Source organism: Balaenoptera ricei, chromosome 10, assembly GCF_028023285.1.
Source record: "Balaenoptera ricei isolate mBalRic1 chromosome 10, mBalRic1.hap2, whole genome shotgun sequence".
In the NCBI taxonomy this organism is placed as follows: Eukaryota; Metazoa; Chordata; class Mammalia; order Artiodactyla; family Balaenopteridae; genus Balaenoptera; species Balaenoptera ricei.
Window position 1 is genome coordinate 45,881,086 of NC_082648.1, and position 16,663 is coordinate 45,897,748.

Here is a 16,663-nt window from a genome sequence, read left to right on the forward strand (position 1 = left end):
GCAAGGTCTATACAACAAGCAAGGTCAAGAAGTCTACCTTCAACAGGTCTTAGGAGTCTACCTTCCTGAAGACGGGCCAGGGGGCTGGCAGCCAGAGGTATAGCTCAGGAAGGAGGGTATAGTCAGAATTGGATCAAATAGAACATCACAGAGGGTACAGAAGCTGGAGAGATACTGGGAAAGTGGAACATGCCTCCCTGTGTCCCTTTTCTTTTACAACAGACGGTTCCCACTTTCCAGTTTAGCCCACACTTTGAGGTCACACAGGCATCTTGCTCCCCAACATTGCACATCAGGTAGGACGGACACCACCTCCAGGGACTAAAACCCACCCTCTTTACTCTCATCCTGATGGGATTACCCAGAAAGAACTTATCACAATCCCTGAGCACACACAGAATGACATGGAGCTTTATGTTTCAGGACACAGAATGAGGACCATCTGGGGAGGGATGCTGGGGAAATGAAGGTATTTGGCCTCATCTGCAGCCCAGGGCTCTAACACCTTGACAAGGGGGAGAGACAGAGAAAGGGCTCACCTCTGGGACCCTGTTGTTGTTGTTTTTCTGGGACCGTGTTCTGAGGCTTATTAGACAACCCCTCCTCTCCAGGTGTCAATAGAGGCAGGGAAAGGATGGGGAGGGATCAATAAAACTTGGGGTGTGGTGTGGCAGATGAGCAGCCTATTTAGAAAGATTAGGAAGAATGCCCAAGGAGGGAGAGGCACACAGAAGTGAGAGAAAGAAATAGAATGGAGGGAAAAGGGGCTGGGGGGAGAGGTGGGGAGGGAGAGTGAGCAGGGTAGGGGGGGGGAGATTTGATCACAGTAAGATTCAGTCTCCTGGGGGCATACATGACTCAAACAGGTGCATGGGAACAAGGGAGAGAGGGACAAGCTTCTGCCATCCTGTCACTTGGTCACTAGACCCCCAACTCCAGTCCTTCGGGGGCCAGTGACTAGAGAATCTCAGCCCCAGCAGATGTGATACCTGACCTCTTCTCTTCCACTGTTTCCCAGCCCTCTACCTCCCAAGCTGCCAAGATTTCCAGTCAGAAGAAACTATGCTGGGGTGGGATGCCTTCCTCTCCCTTCCAGTTCCAGCTGATCCCTACTGCCCTAGGCCCAGAGAAGAGAACGGGCAAAGGGAGGCAAGAACTCAGCACCCCCTACCCCTGGCAGCCCATCCTGCTGCAACAACACTACCCAGCGATCTAGGCATCCACTGTCTCGGATTCCTCAGCTTTCCCCAAACCTCCCAGATGGCTGGACAGGGCGGCGGGATAGAACGGAGTAGGGGAAAGGATGGTACCATATACCTGAGAGTCTATTGGCTGCCCCAGAGCAGCCAGCCTGCTGAAGGGTTACTCAGTGTCACTCCCCAGCCCCTCAGGCGTGCCTCAGGGGACCACTATCTGGTCCCCATCCATAGCCTTTCACCCCAAGAATCCCAGAGGGCTCAAGAAGCCATCTAGGTCTTCTCCCAGAGAAATTCCCAAAGATGTCAAATTCCCAAACCAGGGGCAGCCTGGAAAGGTCTGAGATCTCCTAGGAATGCTCGGCAAGTTGCTTATTTTCTCCCGCTGCCTCCTTCACCTCCCCAGTTTGCCCCTGGATTCCCCTGGAATCCTCCTCCCACCCTGCCCCTCAGGCACCTGTGGCAGGGTCCAAGCAGGGTGAGGAGAGAGATGTGGCTCCGGGTGCTGTCTCTGGGGAGGCTGGGCCTGGGCTGACACCTTCTGGGTGAGGATCCCTGCTACCTCTGAGAACCGGGGAGGGCCGTGCCCTGCCCCCAGGCCATCGCTGAGCGCCCAGAGTGTAGGCTCGGGCCGAGTGAGGGGACCTCAGGGGCCGGCACACCAGCCTCCTCTCTGAAGCCCTCAGCCTGAGTTCTCCGTCCTGCCTCCAACCCTCCCCTTTCCCCGTGGCCCTCCTCTCCTCCTGCCCCTTCTGGCCAAGAGAGGAAACTTGAGCCCGGTGTGGTTTCTGCCCACACCCCGCCCCCACCTTGCTCCCAGCCAGCGGGGGCACACATGGCTCCAAGCCTCTCCCAGCCCTCCTTTTGAGCCCAGGAGTCCAGCCAGCTCTGTGTTTCTCCCATGCATCTGATGGATTCCAACCTGATGATCCGTGGCAGAGTGACCTCTAGACTTTATACAAGTTGTAACCTCCTTCCCTTTGCCCCCTTGACTCTCTTAGGGACAGGGAAACTGAGTCCTGGCAAGGTGGAGGGCAGCTAAAGAAAAGGACCAGATGTCTAGCATCCCAGCTGTTAGGCAGGTGGGCATTCAGGGCGGTGCTTTTATTTCAGGAAAGCCTGGGTCCTGGGCAAGGGGTAGGGGAGCTTTTGGGGGGAGGAGGGGCCAGCTGCTTTGATGTGTCCTTTCACCTGTAGCCTTCTCCCCTCCCCCTGCAGCCTCAGATGTCCTAGGACAAAGGCCTCTTTCTTGGACAGGTTTGTTGTCAGTGTGTGAGGGGAGTTGGGGGTGGGGGAGGCTCCCGGCAGGGACATTATTCACCTCCCTTAAAGGGGACCCTAGATGCCCTCTGTCCTTTCTTCCAGGCGAGGCACCCCAGCCACATGGCAGCCACATACACTGGACAGACCAGGACATGTGTGTAGGATATCAGGTCCATCCCCCAGCACCTACGGCAGCTCTGAGGCAGGCCAGTAAGTACACCCCAGAAGTCACTCATTCATCCATTTGCCTCAAACTCACAACCCAAGTCCCAAGCCAAACAGATCTCTCTCCAGAGACTAGGAGAACAGTCTTGCTTCCTCCTAGCTTTTAGTGGTTTTCAGCTCTAAGGAAAGTCCTTCCTATGTCTAGCTTCACTCCTTATAGCTGCAGCTTACACCTTTTTTCTATTTTTTCTTCTAATGATGTTCAAGTTAAATTGGAAACAGTTAAAGACTGGGGAGGCAGGCAGGTGCCACCCTAAGGCAGAGCTGGCATTCAGCCAGCGTTCTCTTATAGGGTTGCGTTCACTATTAAAATAATGAAAATATTCTGTCCCCGTTGGTGAAGAATAGCTTCTGGGAGTCTTCCAAGTGTTCCCCACCTTTCCACCACTATGTCAGCCACCCCGGTTCTCTCTCAGGACCACCCCACAACCCAATAACCCAACCAAGCAACTCAAGAGGCAATGGGATACCCGCCTCTTTGCAGCCTCCTTGCAGCCTGTGTGTGTGGGTTTGATCAACACCCATGCCAAACCCATGGTTCAATGTTTTGAATTCCATCCCCATCCCAGGAGATCATAATTCTACAGGGATGATCTGTGTAGGGCAGGAGGTGACCCCTGGCTTCATTACATGTTACAAGCGGGTTCAGAATCTCTTGATGACCTGGGTATGAATCTGGGTCACATACATGAGCATTCAGATAGCTTTCTCATTTATATACTTACTTGGGCCCCTCAGCGAGGATGAGGGGTGGAGATAGTCACACTTGTGACTGATTCAGTAATGATATCAGGCTACTGCTAGTGAACAAACATTTACTGAATGAAAGCTACCAGTTCAGGACACTATTTGTGGCATTGCAGATACAACTATGGATAACACAAGTTGTCCAATGAATGAATGGATATTTACTGAGTGTCTACTCATTCATTCATTCATTCAACAAATATTTATTGTGTATCTACCACGTTTCCCACTCCAGGAACACAAAGATGAATAAGACAGAGTCTGTGTCCTCATTAACAGCCTAGGCAGGGAATTACAGTAATAAAGGTCTATATAATGTGCTATGGAGCTGAACTGCTGCTGGTGAAATTCAGAGCCGGCTTCACAGAGGAGACGACAATTGAGCTGGGCTGTGGAGAATGACTCAGGGTTTACCAGGAAAAGAAGGGGAGAAGGGTATTCCAAGCAAAGGTGTGAAGACATAGGGGCATCAAACACAGAGGACTACTTTGGGTTTCCTAGGATGGGGTGTGGGGTAGGAAGTAGTAAAAGATAAGCCTGGGAAATTTGACTGGGGCTAGATAGTAAAGTCTTGAAAGTTAAACTAGGGAGATTGTATTTCATCCCTTGTTCGGGTCATAGATGTGTTTGAAGCAGTTTACTTGTTTGCGGGGACAGACATGGTCGTGCAGGCTGAGCTAAGTGAACAGACAGCCTTCATTTAGGCGACGGGCCAGGGTGTCTCTCCCACCTCACCCCACTCCCCTCCCATAGGAAGAGTCTGTTACTGCGGTTCCCAGGCTCTGTCCTGCCTCCAGAACACTCTTTATAGCCCTCAGGGGTGCGGATGATTCCTTTAGCTCCCTCCTCTCAGATTCCTGAGGTCCAGAGTCAACCTCCTTCTATCTTAAATCTCTTTTGCTTGATGTAAGATTAGCAGGGGATTAGGAGCCTGAATGGGTTGGATAGTGTCTGTGGCTGGGCAAGCCAGGATACCTAAGATTTTCCTATCCCTAAGATAGGATACCTAAGATTCTCCTGCTTCAGCAAAGGCAGCAGAGACAGAATATGGAGAAAAACATGACCACATATCTTTACTGTTATGCCATTCTCCATCTATGCTGCTCACGCACCCCCAAAAGGCTGGCTTGTTGTCACCCCCCGTCAATCCACCCCACCCTCACTCCAGCGCGTGTGCACACACCACCACCAGCATCAGGGCAAGCCACAAGCAATGTTGCCAAACACCCCACTGCGTTATGCAACCAGCTTCCCGAGTAGGGTGGGGTGGGTAGAGGTGGAACCTGGGGAGGGCCACAGGTCCCGGAGGAGCTGGTTGCCTAGCCTGCTTGCCTGCTGGGCTGACCGCAGTGGCCCCAGGGGGCGGGGGCAGGGCTGGCCCTTTTATCAGTGCCCTGCAGGGTTGCACCCGCCACCCCCTGGCTTCCTCTCTCAACAGACGGAAAGGGAGGCAGCCACAGGGTGCAAGGGAGGGCTGGGCGTTATCCTAGGCTGCAGAGCCCGGCGGTTACCCCGGATGGCTGGGGGAGGTGTTGGAGGGGGTCTGGGACCAGGGAATAGTGAGGCCCCTCTTACTAAAGTAAGAAAAGGGAGATATAAACTGAGGCCCAGATGGTGGAGACAGATCTCCTAAGCCATCCACTGGTTTTTCCTTGTGTTCTGGTTTGGGTGAGGATAGGATAAAAAAGTCTTTGAAGAGGTTCCTTTCCACAGATAAGAATTCTTAGAGGATTGACTCAGGAGTTGAGGACACTGAGCCCCACTCTCAGGCCAAAAGGGTCCAGAGAGTTGGGTAGGACTGAGGTTCCCAGACCTGGGCGACTATGAGTTATGCCCTGCTAGCAGAGCCCCGCACTGAATCCAAAACAGATGAAGGCTGATAAACGAGTCCAGAATAGTCCAGAAGAAATAACCCCTGGAGCTTAACTCTAAATCTAGAGAGAACAGTAGATTGCATGGTGTAGAGTAGAATGAGGGAGGATCAGATCTTGAACCTTAAACCCTGGACTTGAGTCCCTGCATTCACAGGTTACGTGGCTTTGGGCAACTCAACCTTTCTGAGCTTTGCTTCCTCACCGGGGAAAATGGAGATAATGGAGTTTTGGAGAAGATAAAAGGAGTTTTGGGGAAGATAAAAAGAGATCAATAAGAAAGTGAGTCTGTTATTATTAGGAGATAGAAGCTTAGAAACCTGGACGCCAGAGTGCCTCAGGGGCTTGGGAACTGAGAACAGTCTATCTGGAAGCCAGACTCTGGTGGAGAGATACCTGGGACAGAACTGAAGCCAGTAGGCAGCCTGGTTCTGGGAGAGAACCAGGACCAGAATGCAGCGGTGTTTGGGGGGGAGGGGTGGTAGACTTCCAGGAACTAGCTCTGGGGCCATGGCTCTCCCACCCCAGCACTATTGGGCGGGGCCAGTTGTAGCCACACAATGGGCATAGTGCCAGCCTTATGGGCTTCAGTCACCTTCCAGGAACCCCAAAACCCCCACCCCCACCCCACCCTGTTGCAATCCTCTGCAGTGGGCGGAGCTGCCTAGGAAGTCCCACCCTCTGCTCCTTAGAGGATGGAAGGCTTGATGCCTGACTATTTATTTCCTCCTTTAAACAGGCATCCTGCTCATTCCAGCCTCCTATCTTTGCTCCTCCTGCTCCCTTGCACCAGAATGCTCTCCTTGGCCCTTTTTACCAACCAGGGGCAGTGTAGAGTGGAAAAGAGATCTGGGTTTGAGTCTCAGCTCACACTTAGCAGTGTGGACTTGGGCAAATTATATAGCTTCCTTGAGCCTCGGTTTCCCCGTGGTAACTGGGGAGAACAGAGCTTCTTGTTAGGGATCAGATGAGACAATGTACATATAGTGCTTATACACAAAGGACATTAATGTTGGATCCCTTCCTCTGATCTACTCTCCAAGACCCAGCTCAGTTCAAGTTCTGTCTCCACAACATTTTCTCTGGCTACCTCAACACTTACACATATTTCTCTTGTCTAACTCCTTTTGCAATTATTATATGTACCAGAGAATTAATAACCTCGTTTAAATATTTTCTTTTCTGGGACTTCCCTGGTGGCACAGTGGTTAAGAATCCGCCTGCCAGGGCTTCCCTGGTGGCGCAGTGGTTGAGAATCTGCCTGCCAATGCAGGGGACACGGGTTCGAGCCCTGGTCTGGGAAGATCCCACGTGCCGCGGAGCAGCTGGGCCTGTGAGCCACAACTACTGAGCCTGCGCGTCTGGAGCCTGTGCCCCGCAACAAGAGAGGCCGCGATAGTGAGAGGTCCGCGCACCGCGATGAAGAGTGGCCCCCGCTTGCCGCAACTAGAGAAAGCCCTCACAGAAACGAAGACCCAACACAGCCATAAATAAATAAATAAACAAATACTTTAAAAAATAATGACTCCCTTCTTTATAAAACAAAAACAAAAACGAAAAAACCCTAAAGCCACTATTGGAAAAAAAAAAAAAAAAAAGAATCCGCCTGCCAACGCAGGGGACTTGGGTTTGAGCCCTGGTCCGGGAAGATCCCACATGCCCCAGAGCAACTAAGTCCGTGCACCACAACTACTGAGCCTGCGCTCTAGAGCCCGCGGGCCACAACTACTGAGCCCACATGCCACCACACCACGACGAAGAGTGGCTCCTGCTCACCGCAACTAGAGAAAGTCTGCACGCAGCAATGAACACCCAATGCAGCCAAATAAATAAAATAAAATATATAAATAAATTTATAAAAAAAATTTTTCTTTTCCAGTTGAACCATATGATTCTGTGTTTTGTTATATTATCTTGTAATAGTGATGACATAAACAGTATTATACAAAACTTTTCACGAGCATCGTAGTTTAATGGTGAAGAGCACAAGTTTTAGAATCAGAAATGCCTGCATTCAAATCTTGGCTCTGACAGTCACTTTGAGATCTCAAGCAAATTCTTTAATCTCTCTGAGCCTAATTTTACCCATCTGTAATTTAGGGATAATAACAATACTTACCTTACATGTTATTGTGAGAAGTTAACAACTGAGTATGTATGTTTAATTTAGTGATTCAGTGTCTGGGATATAGTAAGCACTATTAAATGGCACATATATGGTACATCTATTATTATCAAATAAATATTAAATATATTAAATTAACTTATTGTTAACTAATAGGTAAATTTCTTGTGAGGGGTTGCATTTTATGTTTTGTCTTTTTTATATATACCTCAAGGTGTCTAGTTCTGAGTACAATATACTGTCACTCACTCAACAAATATTTATAGAGTATTTAACAGATTGCTAAATTTGGAGGATACCAAGATGACTAAAGAGTGAGCTTTGGGACTCCCTGGTGGTCCAGTGGTTAAGAATCTGCCTTCCAATGCAAGGGACACGGGTTCGATCCCTGGTTGGGGAACTAAGATCCCACATGCCGGGGCGGGAGCAGCTAAGCCCGCGTGCCACAACTACCGAGCTTGCGCGCCTCATCGAGAGGGCCCACGCAGTTCAAAATACAGAGCCCGCGCACTCTGAAGCCCGCGCCACACCTAGGGAGAAACCCGAGCAGACCAGTTGCTGTAAGGAAAAGATCCCGCATGCCTCAAGAAAGATCCCCTATGCCGCAACTAAGACCCGACGCAGCCAAATAATAATAATAATGGGGAAAATAAATAAGTAAAATAAATGCCACACCAACTAAAATGAATAAAGTGCTAAATTGGTTCAAATAAATAATACTGAAAAAAAAAAGAGTGAGCCTTGCCTTTGGGCAGAGACACATGTATAAACATGTGATGTGATATGAGAATGGATAAGTTACATTCGGGGAAACAGAGGAAAAGGAGCCACTAACTTTCTCAATGAAGGCCTCAGGGAGGAGGTAACCTTTCAACTAGTCTTGAAAAAAGAAGAATCTGAATTTTCTAGGGAGAAAAGTGGGGGACAGAATTCTGGGAAGAAGAAACAATATGTGTAAATACATAGCTGTGGGGGAAAAGTCTATAAAGGTTTGATCAGTTACAGAGTCTGGAAGTCCAGGGGTCTAAAAGGAGGTTTGGGTGGAGGGGAAGTTTTCCACACTTTCCTGGGACAGTAGGGTAGGTCATGGTGACCAGGTTCAGGGCCCACTCCCTGCCAGGAGTCTAGTTGCCTATCAAAGTTCTCAGATAGTCCTCTCCTTCCGAGGACCCTGGGGCAGGTTGGTCTGGCCTCCCCTGGGAAGACTCAGAGGGCTTTCCTGAGGTGCTTCCAGTCTCTTGGAGTGACCATCTGGGCCAAACCAACAAGAAGGGAGCATCCTGGGGTTGTCTTCACTGTGTGAGCCCGGGTCCCTTTGATTCCCCAAGTCTCATGTATGGTGATGGAGAGCCAGGATGAGGGTTGTCTAATTTGCTCAGTGTGTCTGGGCCACTTCCCAGATTCTCTGGTGTTGCAAGTTCTTCCCATGAAGGCTGTCACCACACCAGGGCCTCCCACTCTCCCTGGTTCTTGTCTGTGCTCTTTCTGGTTGCAGCTGAAACCACATTCCTAGCCTGGCTGCTGCTGTCTCTGGCCTTGTTTTCCCCAAAGAGATCATTTGCCAGAGAATGAGACACCCACGGGGAGGAAGGTCAAGGGCTCCTGGGCCACATCATCCCCCAAATATCAGCTTCCCTTTTCCAGAATGGAGAGAGAGAAAAAGAGAGATCCATCTGAGGACTGATGGAGAGCCAGCCTCTCAGTCATCCAGACAGGAAATGAAAAGCAGACTTCATTGCTTCTCCCTCTCTGGTGGGAGGAGAGATGGAAAGAAGGAAGAAGGGAAAACCAAGGGTTGGAAAAGAAGAGTGAGCTGGAGCAATTCAATCCAGATAAAATCCTCTGAAACTGAAAGTACCTATTCCCTTGTGGTCCAGTGTTTAGGACTCAGCACTTTCACTGCCGGGGTCTGGGTTTGAACTAAGATCCTGCAAGCTGTGAGGCATGGCCAAAAATACCCATCCTCTGTTTACTATCTGCCTTTCCTTCTCATACCCTAACACCCCTCCTCCCATCCTAATACCCTCCTGCCTCAAGGACCTCTAAACCATTTGTACTATTTTTAATTTTATTTTTAAAATAATCCATCCACTCCCCTTCATATCCAGAACTATAAACTTGTAGACACTGTAAACTTCCTTGCCCCTCTCCGTCTCCACTGAACTTTCCTGGAAAGCAAAACAAAACATAACAAAACAAAACATTTCTGGTTAAGTCCAACAATTCAGCTTCTCCACATCTATACCTGGGCAGCTAAATATTGATGGAGGAAATCTCAGAATCTTGCTGACTAGTATACTTCAAATTTATGCCCCCCAAACTCAACATTGCCAAATAATTCTATAGTTCCCTAGTAAATTCTTTTTTCTACTCTGCTCAATAACTATTTCACACTCTCTCTCTTCTAAAATCTCCAACACCCCCTCCACTTCCCTCTCAGCAGATGACCTTGCCCATATTTCATTGATAAAATAGATGCAATTAGATGAGACTGCCCTATCTTTCCAATACCAAATCTACCAGCTTACTTGCATCTACATGCTTGACCTTCTACCTTATTAAGATGAAAGAAGTATCCCTGTTCCTAAGCCATCCCCTCTCAGCTCTGTGAAGAGCTGAGAAAAGTAGATTCCTCTGAGTTCATAACTTTCAATTCTGCACCACAGCAAAGTGCTGCCGACTGCATGGATTCCGTCATGAGGAAGAATGATAAAGTAATTCAGAGGTACGGCTGAATCACAAGGTGGCAGTCTTAAGAGTTCATCCAGGTAGAACTCCCCACCCATTCCCTTGGATGAAAACAGCAGCTATATAAACCCAGGAAGCTTCCTCTTTGCGTCTTAAGTTTCATCATAGCTGTATGTTGGGGAGACACTTCCTACACCTCTGAGACAAAGCCAGACTGTTATTAGGTCAGAAAGATGCTACCTTCTGTTGTCTCCTTAAGACCTGCTTCACTGTCAGGGAGTGCCCCACTGAGCACCCAAGACTTGAGGGAGGTGTCCTCACCAGTCATCCTGTAGAGGGCATGTGCCCACATCTCCAGGCCATAAGCTGTAGCTGCCAACACTGCTGTCTGTGGTTACCGCTGTTTGTGCTGTTTCCCATTCTGCAGCGGCTGGAGTAGAAGCAATCTATGATTGCTTTAGCAAGAGGCAGAGCAAGCCCTGGTCTAGGAGTTAGAGAGCTCAGCTAATACAACTGCATTCATCTCCTTTGTTTTTTGTTTTTTTTTTTTTTTTTTTGGCTGCACGAGGCTTGAGAGATCTTAGTTCCCCAACCAGGGATTGAACCCGGGCCATGGCAGTGAAAGCGCCGAGTCCTAACCACTGGACCACCAGGGAATTCCCTTATTTATTTATTTAAAAAATTTTAAAATTTATTTATTTTTATTGAGTACAGTTCCCTGTGCTATACAGGAGGTCCTTGTTGGTTATCTATTTTATATAGAGTAGTGTGTATATGCTAATCCCAAACTCCTAATTTATCCCTTCCCCCACTCCTTTCCGCTTTGGTAACCATAAGTTTGTTTTCTATGTCTCTCGGTCTATTTCTGTTTTGTACATAAGTTCATTTATATCATTTTTTTTTAAGATTCCACCTATAAGCAATATCATATATTTGTCTTTCTTGGTCTGATTTACTTCACTTAGTATGATAATCTCTAGGTCCATCCATGTCGCTGCAATGGCATTATTTCATCCTTTTTTATGGCTGAGTAATATTGCATTGTATTTATATACCACATCTTTTATTATTATTATTATTATTATTATTATTATTATTATTATTATTTTGGTTGTGTTGGGTCTTTGTTGCTGCACGTGGGCTTTCTCTAGTTGCAGTGAGCGGGGGCTACTCTGTTGCGGTGCACGGGCTTCTCATTGCAGTGGCTTCTCTTGTTGCGGAGCACGGGATCTAGGCATGCAGGCTTCAGTAGTTGTGGCGCACGGGCTTAATTGCTCCGCGGCATGTGGGATCTTCCCGGACCAGAGTTTGAACCCATGTCCCCTGCATTGGCAGGCGGATTCTTATCCACTGCGCCACCAGGGAAGCCCTATACCACATCTTTTTTATCCATTTATCTGTCGATGGACATTTAGCTTGCTCCCATGTCTTGGCTTTTATAAATAGTGCTTCAATGAACATTGGGGTGCATGTATCTTTTACTATTATTATTATTATATATTTATTTATTTTTGGCTGCGTTGGGTCTTAGTTGCAGCACTCGGGCTCTTCGTCGTAGTGCGTGGACTCCTCTCTAGTTGTGGCTCGCAGGCTCTAGAGCGCAGGCTCAGTAGTTGTGGTGCACGGGCTTAGTTGCTCCGCGGCATGTGGGATCTTCCCAGACCAGGGATCGAACCCGTGTCTCCTGCACTGGCAGGCGGATTTTTAACCACTGCGCCACTAGGGAAGTAGAGGAGGGGAATTCTATGCAGACTATCTCCTTCTATGAAGACAAAGTACAATTCAAATGATTAGGTTTCAGCTTCAGTCAATCCTGTGAACTGTGTATGGCCCTAGGCAATTTGAATCACTTTTCTGAGTCTCTGGTTCCATTCTAGAATGGAAAAACAGAACAACAAAAACTCCTCTCACTATCTCTCTCTGAGGACATGAAATATGGTTCCTTCCACGCTTAGGTGTATGTTAGAGTGACAAGAGACAGAAACATTGTTTTGTTTTGTTTTTTTCTTTTTCTTTAAGAGGATCCGAACCTCAGCGTGAATTCCCAGAAGCTGATTTTGGTCAATTAATTCATCTTGGGAGAGCCCACTTATGATGACTAAACTTAAAAGAGCATGATATATAAGCCATACAGTTCATTTACATAGTTCGACATAAAACTTACAGTAGACTAGGCAATTCTATTGACTGATCGAAATAGTTGACTATTTTGGAAGTCAAATATTATAATGAGAAGGTCATTTAGTGAACAAGTGATTCAAATTAGCTGGATAATTTTCATGGCTAATAGAACTGCATCCCTCACCTTTGTAAATATATAAGATATTCACTTGGCCAAACGGAATGCTCTTCCCTAAACATCGCAGGAGAAATAGTGACAAAAAAAAAATTTTTTTTTTTTGGTTGGAGAGGGAGAATTCTATGCAGATTATCTCTCCCTTCTATGAAGACAAGGTTCAATTCAGTTGATTGGGTTTCAGCTCCAGCCAAGTTAATATAACTGATTCTGTTTATGTTCACTTCAGCCATTTTATTATAATTGATCGGGTTAGAGTCTGATTTTGTTAGGGCTTAAGCCATTTTACTTTAAGTGATTAGGCTGCTAGAGCTTTGGATATATTGATAGAATTATGCTTTCCTGAAACTACACCAGATTATTTGCTCCTTAATAGGGCATTTTCCTACTGTTACTATTTTGCGTTCACTGCAAACTGAAGAAGTGCAATGGCTTCCTAGTCGGTCTTACTGCCTTTCATTTCTCCTCCAATCTTTCCCGCACACAGAGTTGTCAAATTAATCATCTTAAAATCTGTTCCATACAACCTACAAAATAGGAGAAAATACTTGCAACTCATATATCTGATAAGGGTCTAATATCCAGAATCTATAAAGAACTCTTAGAGCTCACCAACAAAAAGACAAACAATCCAATTAAAAAATGGGTAAATGTCTTGAATAGATATTTCTCTAAAGGTTATCCAAATGGCCAACAGGCACATGAAAATATGCTCAAATCATTAGTCATTAGGAAAACGCAAATCAAAACCACAATGAAACACCACTTCATGGACTTCCCTGGCAGTCCAGAGGTTAAGATTTCCAGCTTCCATTTCAGGGAGTGTGGGTTAGATCCCTGGTGGGGGGAACTAAGATCCTGCAAGCCTCGCGGTGCTGGCTCCCCCCGCCCCCCAAAAAGTGGCCATAAAAAAAAGTGAGAGCACTTCTCCACAGTGTGAGTGGTAGCACTCCAAATTGTGCAACATAGTGGAATTGCCCCCAGCCTCCTTTTCAGTTTTCATTTTCTCCATGACACTTATCATTACCTAACCTCCTATAGAGTTTACTTATTTCTTTGGTTATTGTCTGCTCCTGCTCCCCAACTAGAATGCAAGTTTCACGATACTTGTTTGTTTTGTATCCCAGAATGACAGGCTGGCCCACTGATGGCATTCAATAAACATTTGTTGAATGAGTGAATGAATAGAAAGAAACATTTACTCATGATTAGAGTCTTACTTTTTTAATGAATAAAATGGAATCATACCACATAAATTCCTCTGCAACTTTTTTTTTCTTTTTTTTTTGGACTCACTGCTCGGCATGTGGGATCCCCCAACCAGGGATCGAATCCGTGCCCCCTGTAGTGGAAGGGCAGGGTCTTAACCACTGGACCACCAGGGAAGTCTCCCTCTGCAACTTATTTTTGTCATTTAACATGCCATTGCCATTTCTCCAGGTAAATGCAACAGCTCTAACATACTTTTTTATAAACTGCATATTATTCTACAGTCCAGGTGTACAATAATTTATTCAGCTATTCCCCTATTGATAGACAATAATTTTTTTTTACCATTATAAACAATGTTGCAATAAGTGTTCTTATGTATGTATCATTATGTGCTGGCTGTGTTTTTAATTCTCTAGGAGAGGATGTGTCCACGTTTAATTTTAAAAGATATTGCCATAATACTTCCCAAGAGAGCATAACAGTCCCAACTCCCACAATCATCTGGTCGCACTATAGCAGCTACCTAAGTTTACACTCAAGTTGTTTCACAATCTGGCTACCTTTCCAGTTTCCTCTCCAGCCTCTTTCCTATATCTTTATTTGAATCTTCTGTCCCATGAAATCAATCCCTTAAAGATTTACACAACCGTGAAGACATTATATTAAGTGAAATAAGCCAGACACACAAGGACAAATATTATATGATTTCACTTACGTAAGGTACTAGAATAGTCAAATTCATAGAGACAGAAAGTAGAATAGTGGTTACCAAAGGCTGGGGAGGGGGAGGGAGAATGAAGAGTCATTGCTTATGGGTTCAGAGCTTCAGTTTGTGATAATAAAAAGTTCTGGAGATGGAGAGGTGGTTGTGTAACAATATGAATATACTTAATGCCACTGAACTTTACACTTAAAAATGGTTAAAATGGCAAATTTTATGTTATTAATAAAAATAAATGAAAATATTTTAATTTATTTTACAATTTAAAAAGTGAAAAAAATTTTCTTACACATCCCAGCCTCTATCCCTTTGTTCATATCAAACCCTACCTATCATTCCATCAATGCATGAATGAATCAAATCCTAACTCAACACCTCCTTTTCTCCTGAACTTTGACATCGCCACCCCCAAATCCCCAGGGACCACTTCCTTCTCAATAGCTGTGCCCCTTATTTGGCATTTAATCTAAACTCCCCTTTGATATTGCTAATTCTTCTTTATATTTTGCCTTTTCACAAATATTCATTCCATTCAGTAAACACTGTTTGAGTATTTACGATTTGAGGGCTAGGTGCTAAGGAAATAAAATGAATGGGACAAAGCACTGCCCCAGATGGCAAGTCTGATGACTTAGATTGATGTATTACAACATGACTATGACCAGAGCCATGGATGGCAGCAAGGAGGAAGTGTCCAACTCCACCTGGGGATATCATGGAAGGCATCATGGGAGAGGATATTGATTGATTTTATCCTTTAAAAAATAGCTTATTTTTCTCCTTTTAAAATAACACCCACACATTTTTAAAAATTTATTTATTTATGTATTTATTTTTGGCTGCATTGGATCTTCATGTCTGCGCGCAGGCTTTCTCTAGTTGCGGCGAGTGGTGGCTACTCTTCATTGTGGTGCGAGGGCTTCCAGGGAATTCCCCAGCACCCACACATTTTAGGACACCTGGAAAACATGGAAAATTAGGCTTTCCTGGTGGCGCAGTGGTTAAGAGTCTGCCTGCCAGTGTAGGGAACATGGGTTCGAGCCCTGGTCCGCGAAGATCCCACATGCCGCGGAGCAGCTAAGCCCGTGCGCCACAGCTACTGAGGCTGCGCTCTAGAGTCTGTGAGCCACAACTACTGAGCCCACGCACCACAACTACTGAAGCCCGTGAGCCTAGACCCAGTGCTCCGCAACAAGAGAAGCCACCGCAATGAGAAGCCCTCGCACCTCAAGGAAGAGTAGCCCCCGCTTGCCGCAACTAGAGAAAGCCGCGCGTGGCAACGAAGACCCAACGCAGCCAAAAATAAATAAATTAATTAATTAATTAAAAAAAAAATGGAAACATTGAAAAAAGTCCTAGCATTTCAAAACAGCCACTGGTTACATTTTGGTGTATTTACTTCCAGTCTTCTCCACAATTTTTTTTTTTTAATTTTTATTAATTAATTAATTTATTTTTGGCTGTGTTGGGTCTTCGTTTCTGTGCGAGGACTTTCTCCAGTTGCGGCAAGCGGGGGCCACTCTTCATCTTAGTGCGTGGGCCTCTCACTATCGCGGCCTCTCTTGTTGCGGAGCACAGGCTCCAGGCGCGCAGGCTCAGTAGTTGTGGCTCACGGGTCTAGTTGCTCCGCGGCACGTGGGATCCTCCCAGACCAGGGCTCGAACCCGTGTCCCCTGCATTGGCAGGCAGATTCTCAACCACTGCGCCACCAGGGAAGCCCCCTCCACATATTTTTAATAAACTGTTTGTAACCATATATACATGATTTTATACTATGTGTGTATATAGAAAGAGTAAGGGGAGGGCAACATGCATTTTCCATTTGATTGGTTCTTAAAGGTTTTCCAGGTGAAGAGGAGAGGGAAGCAGGAAGAGCAATGACCATAGAGTTCTGTGGGTTTTTTTTTTTTTTTTGTATTTATTTATTTTTGGCTGTGTTGGGTCTTTGTTTCTGTGCAAGGGCTTTCTCTAGTTGCGGCAAGTAGGGGCCACTCTTCATCGCGGTGCGCGGGCCTCTCACTGTCGCGGCCTCTCTTGTTGCGGAGCACAGGCTCCAGACGCGCCGGCTCAGTAGTTGTGGCTCACGGGCCTAGTTGCTCTGCGGCATGTGGGATCTTCCCAGACCAGGGCTCGAACCCGTGTCCCCTGCATTGGCAGGCAGATTCTCAACCACTGCGCCACCAAGGAAGCCCAACCATAGAGTTTTAACGCTAGGTAGGACCCAAAAAAACTCTGGTCTGAGCCTCCCCATTTTCCAAAAGTGGCAGCTGTAGTCGAGAGAGGGTACAAGGACTTTATTAAGGCAAAGTCACGACAAGA